The sequence below is a fragment of the Leptonychotes weddellii genome, unplaced genomic scaffold (genome assembly GCF_054177405.1).
Source record: "Leptonychotes weddellii isolate Sample4059 unplaced genomic scaffold, ASM5417740v2 HiC_scaffold_6015, whole genome shotgun sequence".
Taxonomy (NCBI): domain Eukaryota; kingdom Metazoa; phylum Chordata; class Mammalia; order Carnivora; family Phocidae; genus Leptonychotes; species Leptonychotes weddellii.
In genome coordinates, this window is record NW_028028613.1 from 1 (window position 1) to 10,509 (window position 10,509).

Consider the following 10,509-nt stretch of genomic DNA (forward strand, 5'->3'; position numbering starts at 1 on the left):
ACGATTCACTGTACACAGAAAAGTCTTTTATGAGTGATGTTGGCTTACCAGAGACAAGAAACAAAGTTGGTTCCCAGATCTTAGAAGGAGGTTGTAGGGAAGCCTTCTGGAAATCTCGGGCCCTTCTCCAAATGAGAACTTATCTTTACAGAAGATAAACTGTATCTTTTGTAAAGAGGGAGTTCTTAAGAGAACTACTTCATTATCATATCAGTTGGTGATAATCCCTGCGGGATCCTTTTTATCACATTAGGCCTTAGATGCTTTGTTTCCAATCTCTACCAAGAAGGAGTTGAATTGGTTAATTATCCTGGAAGTGGTTCAGCTGCAAAGGGTTTCGAATAATTTTGCTGTTTGTTATTATGAACAAGGATGAAAGCTGCTCATTTTGTTTCTAATTTTATTCTCTTTTAGGTGAATTATCTGAACCCTTCACAAAGAGTACATTTAAATGGATAATTCTAAAACACAGCCTTAAAAAATTAATGGGTTTATTGAAAAAGATGTAAAATACAGAGGAGCAAAAGCTATCCCCACATTTATGTATGTATACGTGTGTGTATACACATGCATGGATTTTTTTTTTCCAGCAGAAATGGTGCATTAGTGGGGAATTTTTCAATTTCAAGTGCCTGAACTTTACCACTCAAACTAGCTTAGGCAAGAAAGGAATATTCATTGACTCATAAAACAAACTTAAGGAAAAGTCAGGGTTATTTCTGGCCTCAGTGACCAAAGACTTAAAGTCTCTCAGGACTGCTTCCCTGCTTCTGGCTCTCTGTGACCCTCTCACTCTCTCAGGCTGCAGTTCATGTGGCAGGAAACAGGCTGCCCATCACCTCTTCCCATCTTCACCTGTAGGCAGGAAAAGGTCTTTGTTCTTTGGTTCCAGATTCAGAAGTGCCAGGCCAGGTCCTGACAGGCTCAGCTTGAGTTACCTGCACACTCTCTGACAGAACGTCATGGCCAGGTGGCACGGTGCTGTGACCAGCTCAGTCGGGGTCCAGTCCCCACTTCCAAACCACACCCGGTGACAGAGGGAGGGTCGTGTAAGAAGACACCAGCTCGCATCTGAACCAGGGTGCTGTTTTCTCCAGAAAGATCAGGTACCATTTCTTGTAGAAGGATAGTGTGCGGGTGGACAAATGACAAATATCTACTACATACCAATGGGATCATATTTCACCTGTTTTGCCACATGGTTTTTTTTTTTCCATTTTTCATTTTTCCATGTTCTACGTTATTTCAGTGGTGATAGCATTTAATGGCAGAACGCTATTCTGTCCTGGAACCCAGACATGATGACTAGAAGTGACCAAGACCAGAGGCACCCACTAAGGTTGGCAGAGCAGGGAGACAGAGGATGCCCAAGTCCTTGAAGGCATCCCAGAGTTGCTGTCCCAGCCCTAGTTCCTACACTTTTTTTTTTTTTAGATTTTATTTATTTATTTATTTGACAGAGAGAGAGAGTGCATGAGCAGGGAGAGGGGCAGAGGCAGAGGGAGAAGCAGGCTCCCCGCGGAGCAGGGAGCCCGACGCGGGGCTCGATCCCAGGACCCTGGGATCATGACCTGAGCCGAAGGCAGACGCTTAACAGACTGAGCCACCCAGGCGCCCCCCTACACTTCTTGATACATGAGAAAAACAGCCCCTAATTTGGAGACACCACAGGAGTCAGGTTTCTTTTACATATAGCCAAGTGCAGTTCCTTGTAGAGATGCTTCCAGGCAGCCTTCTGCCATTAAAAGTAGGCCAGGAAATTTATCACCAACGGGAGGAGAAGTGGGAAAGTGATGATAAGAACCGCAGAGGGGTTGAAAGGGAAACTGACATAAAAGAAATTGCTGCCTGTTTCTTATTTGAACTGTGAATGGAAACTGACCCAGAGAGCATCCCCAAGTCAACATGTGGTAGTTACATTAGGGTAGAAATGGCAGCCATAAATGAATTGGGCAGAAAGAGGGTCAGAGGTAGCACCCCAAGACTTATGCTGTAGAGCATGGAGGGTTCTAGAAGTCTCCAAGTGCTTCCGATGAAGGTAATCTGAGTAGCCGAATTTGAGAGCCAGGAAGCCTCCCAAAGGGTCACCATATGGCTGAGGACCTGTGGCCAAGGTGTCAGGGCAGGAGCCCAAACAGGTACCAGAGAGAACAGGCCGCCAGGCGTGAACGGTCAGTGGAGATGAAATGAGTCCAGAGGCTGACACGGACATCTGGTGAGGTGAGGTGAGCACGAGTGGATGAGCAGGAGCCAGTGGAGAAGGTCAGCTGAGAATTGGGGCCCCTTTCCCCAGTGCTTGCCCTTGTAACCCCACATCATCTTGGGAAAGGGTAAGTGGAGGGGAGACCCTGGGGGGAGATAGACAGCTCTCATAGGGAGTTTAAACTTTAAATTGACTAAGGTTTACCCAAATTTGACTATTTTAAACCCAAAATGTTATTTTAAACTAGTAAGCTGAATAACTGCCCAGGAATGAGAATCTCCTGAGGAATCTTAGTTTAATTATAGACACTTAAAAAAAAAAACCTTTTTTTTTTTTTTTTTTACATCTGTGTCATACTGGGTACATTGTGACTGCCCTCCCCCCGTTCCCCCATACATGTCTCTACTAGAAGTTTCCTGAAGGAGGTGTCACAGGGGTTTGACAGAGTATGTCACAAGGAAAATGTCTTAAAATTCACTTTAGTCCTGTGGCAGCCAGTCTCCAAGGTGGCCCAATGATCTGTGCCCCCTAATATTCAAGTCCTAGTCCCATATTGTACCAGGGTTGGTCTGCACGACCAAGAGCACATGACAGAAGGGATGGGATATCACTTCCGAGATTAGGTAAGCTTCTGCTTCTTTCAACTCTCTCACTCTAGGGAAACTAGCTGCCATTGTTGTGAGGAGAGGCCTACGTGTGAGGAGACCGCCACATGAGTGAGCTTGGGAGCACATCCTCCAGCCTCAGTCAGGCCTTGGGATAAGTGCAGCCCCAGTCCACACCTGGAACACGATCTCATGGGAGACACTCAGTTAGAGACACCCAACTAATGTTCAGATTCCTGACCCATAGAAACCATAATAAATGTTTGTCGTTTTATACCACAAAGCTTGAGGGGTAATTTGTTATGCAGCAATAGATAATATACTCCCTTAGAAATTCCAGTTACATGGGGCGTCTGGGTGGCTTGGTCAGTTAAGTGTCTGACTTTTTTTTTTTTTTTAAGATTTTATTTATTTGCGAGAGAGAGAACGAGAGACAGAGAGCATGAGAGGGAGTGAGAGGGAGGAGGGTCAGAGGGAGAAGCAGACTCCCTGCCGAGCAGGGAGCCCGATGTGGGACTCGATCCCGGGACTCCAGGATCATGACCTGAGCCGAAGGCAGTCGCCCAACCAACTGAGCCACCCAGGCGCCCAAGTGTCTGACTTTTGATTTCAGCTCAGGTCATGATCTCAGGGTCGTGAGATTGAGCCCCATGTTGGGCTCTGTGCTGAGCGTGGAACCCGCTTAAGATTCTCTCTCTCTCTAGGGCGCCTGGGTGGCGCAGTTGGTTAAGCGTCCGACCCTTGGTTTTGGCTTAGGTCATGATCTTGGTGTCATGGAATGGGGTTCCACGTGGGGCTCGTGCTCAGCATGGAGTCTGCTTGAGAGTCTCTCCCTCTCCCTCTGCCTCCTACTTGTTCTCTCTCTCAAATCTTAAAAAAAAAAGATTCTCTCTCTCCATCTGCCCCTCCCCCCTGCTCACTCTCCCTCTCTCAAAAAAATAAAAACAAAAAAATTTTTAAAAATTTTAAAAATCCAGTTACAGCACCTGCTAAAAATCTTTCTCTCTTTTCATCCTCTCCTCCTGCATTGCCTTCTCTCTGGCACACCTGTAAGTACCCAACTCCTAACAGGTCATGGGCCTTCCCTAAGTGGCCACCTGGGGTACATGGCCTCATGTCCTCTAACTGGCTGTTTTTATTATACCATCAAACTTCTCCTCCCCTTCTTCTTCCCACACATCTGCTTATGATGAATACAACGCTGAGAGAACAAGGCTGGGGCAGAAGAAACAGAGGCCAGAGAGAGAGGTAAGGGATAGCCACAGTCAGGTTCAGTGACTTCATTCCTCTCCCCTCCACACTCCTTGCTGATTGACTGAAGAGCCATGGAATCTTCCTGATGGCAGAATTCAGAAAGACCCCAGAGGGGCCTGAAGATTCCTTTGATTCTCCAGGTCCTGAACTATATTCCAGTTATATGAGGCCTGGCACTCCCTAGGTTTGCAGGGTGTTCCTCGCTGTTTCTGGGTTCCCTTGAGATTTGTTTTCCCTATTTCCGTCTAACTAAAATACATCTGCTAAGCAAAACCAGACATTTGTTTATCATGGACAGAATTCTCCCAAATACTACTGTGGTTATCTTGCAGATAACTACAGTGACATAGCAAAAATAATTGAGATGCACTAGCTATATGGGGGGGGAAAAGACCATATTATTTGGTATTTAATATCTTCTATGGTTTCTCTCCCCTGTTGGCCTGTGAGCTTCATGAAAGCAATGGTCATACGTGATTCCTGTGGGTAACCACAGTGCCCGGAACAATCTGGAATGTAGACATTCCCAGTAACTATTTGTTGGAAGATGCACCATATATGTTTGTTGAAGGAATGGTTGAATTAGCATTGAGGGAGTCTTCACATTAGCCATGCACTGGTAATTCTAAAAGAACAGAATGTTGTTGTTGTTGTTGTTGTTGTTGTTGTTCTTCTTCTTCTTCTTCTTCTTCCTCTTCCTCTTCTTCGCACTGAATCAACAAATAGGGTAGACAGGTGCGTTTTCTTCATTGTAAAGAAAGGCTTCTATTATTTTTTAGGTAGGGCCTGGCCCAAAGTGAACACTAGTTCTCACATAAGACCCAGTAGCCTCCACAGTTTGGAACCCAATACACATTTCCTAGACTATTTGACACCCTCGCCAGCCTCCTCTGGCTATTATCAGGTGTGTTAACCAGTGGAATTGTGAGGCCAACGGAGGGGAGCAGAACCGTCTGTTTTCTGCTAACGGCTTCTGCCTGGAGTTTCTTAATGCATAGTCTGAGTTGCCCTGGAACCGGCTGGCGGCAGACACCATGCAGGCTCTGGCCCTCCGCGATCGGGGACCCGGCAGAGGAGCATCCACAAGCCGGCGGCGATGAGCTGCCCGGCGCTTGGCAGGGGGCGAGGTGCCAGAGCGCGGGAGACGGCGCCGTTGGCACGCGGCTGCTCCGCGGCAGTCGGGTGAGGCCACGAGTTTCGCGTCTGCAGATCCCTCTCTCAACTCGAGAGAAGCAGTTCCCGCCGTAGGGAGAACCGGGCTTAGTACTTGCCACCGCTTGGACCTGGGTATCCCGGGACTCCGAGTCCTTTGAGGTCTCGTTCGAGACTACATTTCCCAGAAGGCCGCGCGGTGATTGAAAGCTCTACCAGCCTATGGGCGGACGAGGCTTCTGGTCGCGGAAAATGAGGAGCCAATGGTAAGGGGACAGGGGCGGTGTTTTCCGGCTGCGGGCTGTCGAGCCTGGAGTCCCACCTGTGTCCCCACAGCCCTGTCACGAATCCCGGTCGGGTTCAGGGAGGGACTGCCTCGGCGTTGTGGGCCGGGTGCGGCTCGGCGGTGGAGGACTCTCACATCCTGCTCCATCCCCGGCCGGGCCCCGGGGCGGTGAGTGACGGGGGCAAGGAGACCGCTGCCGTAGCCTGGGAGCTGCTGAGGGGCGTGGAGGGGACTCGCCCGCCGCCGCGATGTGGTCCCTGCCAGGTCCCCGCGCTCGCCCTTCGGAGCCCGCGGGGCTTTGCTGAAGAGTGGGGACAGGTGGCTGCGGCTTTCTGTGCCGTCGTCGGGAGAGCCCATCCTCCCGATCAATGTTCTTGCTCCTCGGAGGTGGTCTCCGGGCTTCAGCTTAGCGCTGTGACCCTGTGACCGCGGCGCCCTGGTAGGGCCTCCAGCATTGGCAGGGGAGGGCGGGGGGACGGGTGTCGGCCCACCCGTGCCGTCATGTCCCTATTAATAACCCCAGCGAACGAACTGGTGCTGCTCACAGTGGCACTTAGTCAGCACCTCTGCGCCCTGGGGCCTGCGGGGGTCACCTGTCGGGGTGGGGGGCAGGAGACGGGGTGAGAAACAAGGTTTCTGTGACCGTGGCTGTGACCCCCTCAGTCCCGCTGTCTCCTGCAAGTGGGCCCAGCAGTTGTGTTTCCTAATGGATGTAGAAATAAAATTTATGCTCCAAACTTACCTCCTAATGACGTTATTTAAATGCAGAGATGAAATGTATCCCTGCGGTGTTTAGGTCCTTAAAAATTCAGTACTTTATAAATGACCAATAGCAATGTGTGGAAATGCATAAATATTTCCAGGAAAAGTGTGAGTGTCTTCTAGGTGCTTTGATTGGTGAGACAAAAAACGGGGAAAGAGTTAAGCTTCCTCACTCCAGTCTGGTCCATCCTCCAGTGAAATGCAGAATTTTTTGTAGCAGGTTCAGCTGGCTGACTTGTGTTTGTTTCTATTGGAAACTCTTTAAGCCACCCCCACCCCCCAAAAAACACAAAAGACCCCAAAGCAAAACCAAAAAAAACCCATTGTATTTCTTTGTGACTCCTAATGCCTTACAACATATGACTGAATAAATTACTGATCCATCTAGTAATCTGACCATCGCCCTCCAAATAATTTTTTCTTGATACTGCTCAGTTTTATCAGTGTGTCAATGATTGTTTTCAGGCCCCGTGGGTTTTGCTTTGTGCTTATCTTCATTAAATTTTACTTTATTTTACACCTTATCCATGTCTTTTTAAATCTCATTTCTGATTCCATTAAACCTTGAAGTAGAATGGTACCCAGGGTCTTCCCTTTGGGGTTCTGTGTAGTCTGTTCTTCGAGGTTGACACCAAATCTACAAGCCAGGAAAAGCCAATTGTTCTCATAACTAATATGAGTATAATGAAGTCCACAATTTCCTAGCTTGCTTAGGAAAACGTAGCTGGAGAGCTTTTCACAAATCAAGTCATCCCCGCACATTCTCTTCTTTGTTTATCTTGTCCGTCATGAACAATTTATTTCTCAAAAAGTTAATTTTCCAAAGACTGAGGGTTCTGTAGATGTGTTTGGGAGCTCCAGGCCTCACTTCATGATGTGAGTGTTGGCCAAGGGAAGGATGATGTAAAAACAGAACAAGAAAAGCAACCCTTTGGTGGTTGACAGAATTTACCTCATAGCTATTCTAGGCAGGCGGAGGGGGGGGGTTCTTTTGGTATACTGGTGGCCGCTGGGACTGTCTTTTGGTTTTGAGACAATGGTTAGAATGTCCAGAGAGCTTCTGATGCATACTGAGGTCTCTTGCTTTAGGAACTGATGACTCTCAATGATGTGGCTGGGGACTTCAGGGAAGAGTGGGTTACCTGGACACCACTTAGAAAATCCTATTCAAGGATACCATCCAGCACAGTTTGAAGAATGGGCTCTCAGAGGGTAAGTCTGCTACTCTCCTTTAGATTTTAGACTTAGATATTGTGAGAAGGTCCAAGTCTGAGCAGTCTCTAGGGACACTGGTCTCTTACAGCGCCAGCTAGCTCTCTGTGAGAATATTTGTTGCCTCCCTGGCAGAAAAAGAATAACTTCCACTTTTTTTTTTTTTTTTGGCATGACTTTCATTTTTATGGCACTTTATAGCTCACAGATATCTTTGATATTTATTTTCGTGTTAATATCTCACCATAACCCTCTGTTGTGGGTATTATCATCCCCCTCTTTCGGGTCAGGACCCCAAGACTCAAATTTAAGTGGCAGAGTAAGAATCCAACCCAGGTCTTTGTGGCAAAGGGGGAGCTGTGTTTTTTCCTGTCTCTTCAAAAACAGACAAACAAAACAAACCTCCAGTGCTCTTTCTAAAATACAATGGCTACCCCTTCTCCTTGCTTTACTTCATAAGTAATATACGCCCCTTGAAGAAAAAGAGAAACAAAATGAAAACCAAAGTCCCATTCCATCCCACGACTGAAGAGTTACTATCCTTCCAGGCATTGTTCTAAGGATATATGTAATTAGCAAAAACAAAAGAAAAAAATTGGGATCTTACTTGTATGTTCAGTTGTGCATCTTACTTTTTTACACAGTGTATTGTGAATATATATTGACAACAATAAATAGTCTTCTATACATTGCTTAAAATAACCACTTACTAATTTATTGAATGGAATATAATAACCTGCATTAGATTGAATCATATACTTGACCATTTTTAAACCATTTTTTTTTTTTAAAGATTTTATTTATTTATTTGACAGAGACAGAGACAGTGACAGTGAGAGCAGGAACACAAGCAGGGGGAGTGGGAGAGGGAGAAGCAGGCTTCCCGCCGAGCCGGGAGCCCGATGCGGGACTCGATCCCAGGACCCTGGGATCATGACCTGAGCCGAAGGCAGTCGCTTAACCAACTGAGCCACCCAGGCGCCCTAAACCATTTTTTAACTTATACAATGGCAGTTTCATATGGCTCAATCAAATATGATTATTCCTTTGTCATGGGACATTTAGGTCATTTCCAGATCTTCACCAGTATTGTAATGATCATCTCTTAGCTAACTGTCTTTCTTTTTTAGGTCTTGCTTATTAAAGTATAATTAGTTAGTAATTAGCTAGTATACCTTTTGCACAACGTTTTTTTCAAGTTCTTTTTTTTTTTTAAAGATTTTATTTGTTTGACAGAGAGAGACACAGCGAGAGAGGGAACACAAGCAGGGGGAGTGGGAGAGGGAGAAGCAGGCTTCCCACCGAGCAGGGAGCCCGATGCGGGGCTCGATCCCAGGACCCTGGGATCATGACCTGAGCCGAAGGCAGACGCTTAACGACTGAGCCACCCAGGCGCCCCTTTTTTTTTCAAGTTTTATTTATTTTTTTTGTAATCTCTACCCCCAGTGTGGGGCTCGGACTCACAACCCTGACATCAGGAGTCACATGCTCTTTCAACTGAGCCAGCCAGGCGTCCCACAACTTTTTTTCATTTCCTTAGAATTCCCAGAATTAGAATTGCTAGGTCAAAGAATAGATACATTTCTAAGATATTTGATATTTTTGCCCAATGCCTTCCAAAAAGATTGAATTATTTATTCCTGCAAGCATTATATGAAAGTGTCCATTTCTTTACATTTTACCTATCATGGTAGGTATTATAATTTAAGAGTCTGGGTTAAATAATAGTTACAGCTAACATTTATTGGGAACTTACCACTTAATCTTTACAACAACACTATGAGGTAGGTCTTATCATTATCCCTAGTCTACAGATGAAGACCCTGAGACACAGAGACTTTAAGTCACTTTCCTGAAGTCACACAGCTAGTAAGAGGAAGGGTTAAGATTGAAACTTCGGCGGTTTGTACTCTTTACCTCCCTACTACATTGTCTAACTGTATCATTGTTTTTATTTGAATTTCTTTGGTTAATGGTAAGGTTAAAGGTTTTTCACATATTTATAGGCTGCGTGTATGTGTGTGTCTGTGTGTGAATTGCCTATTTATATCCTTTGCCCTTTTTTAAAATTTTTTTCCCTTTACAAGCATTTGTCTTTTTCTCATGGCTGTATCTACTGCTGCCCTTCTGGGAAAAGTTTAAAGCCCAACATTATAGTTAACTTCGCTGATTCTTTCTAAGGGTGAGATCATGGTGGCATTGTTTCTGATAAAATTATCTTTCTACATGGGTTTAGCCTTGTGCCTTCAGAGGTGAATTATTGTGCTCACTCTGGAGTTTCTGTCACCCAAGTCTGGTTGTTTTGTTGTTGTTGTTTTAATGGGAGGAAAGGGGCTATTTTCTCAGCCTCTTGGGGAGATCACCCTGTTGTATCACTCCATCATGGCAGCCCTTTCAATGAGACCAAACGCACCCTAGCTTAGCGTCTCCCTGGGCTTTCTCCTCTACTTAGGGAAGGAGGAGGGCTTGCCTTTTTGGTCAGGCATTGTATGGTTGGCTCAGATTAATATCCTATGTTCACCTTCTTGTATAGGATTTCCAGACCAAGTGTAACCTCCCAGCTGGAACAGAAGGAAGAGCCACGGATGCTGCAATTCCAAACGTTTGAGGCAAGGAGGATCCTAAGAGAAGGTCATACGGGTGAGATGTGGCTATTATCCAGTGGGAGGAAATCTAGCATTTTAGCCTTGGTTGCTTTTTTTTTTAAGATTTGGTTTCTATTTATTTGAAAGAGGGAGTGAGCATGCGAGATGGGGAGGGGCAGGGGGTGAGGGGGAAGCCGACTCCCCACCGAGCAGGGAGCCTGATGCGGGGCTCGACCCCAGGACCCCGGGATCACGACCTGAGCCGAAGGCAGACGCTTAACCGACTGAGCCACCCAGGCGCCCCTCAAGATTCATCTTTTTTTTTTTTTAAGATTTTATTTATTTGACAGAGAGAGAGAGCAAGTGAGCATGAGCCAGTGCGGGGGAAGGAGAGGGAGAAGCAGACTCCTTGCTGAGCAGGGAGCCCGACGTGGGGCTTGATCCCAAGAC

The 10,509-nt window shown here is 46.3% G+C and overlaps 1 non-coding gene across 2 annotated transcripts; it reads left to right on the top strand.

Moving 5' to 3' along the window:
- Nucleotides 1-5,496: 5,496 nt before the first annotated feature.
- Nucleotides 5,497-10,263, top strand: LOC102728345 (uncharacterized). Of its 2 annotated transcripts, none has more exons than XR_014142515.1 (3): nt 5,497-5,939; nt 7,352-7,474; nt 10,008-10,263. It is a non-coding gene; the product is annotated as an uncharacterized LOC102728345 (transcript). The 2 variants fall into 2 exon arrangements; XR_014142514.1 differs by having other exon boundaries at nt 5,497-5,668; nt 10,008-10,256.
- The last annotated feature ends 246 nt before the right edge of the window (nt 10,264-10,509 follow it).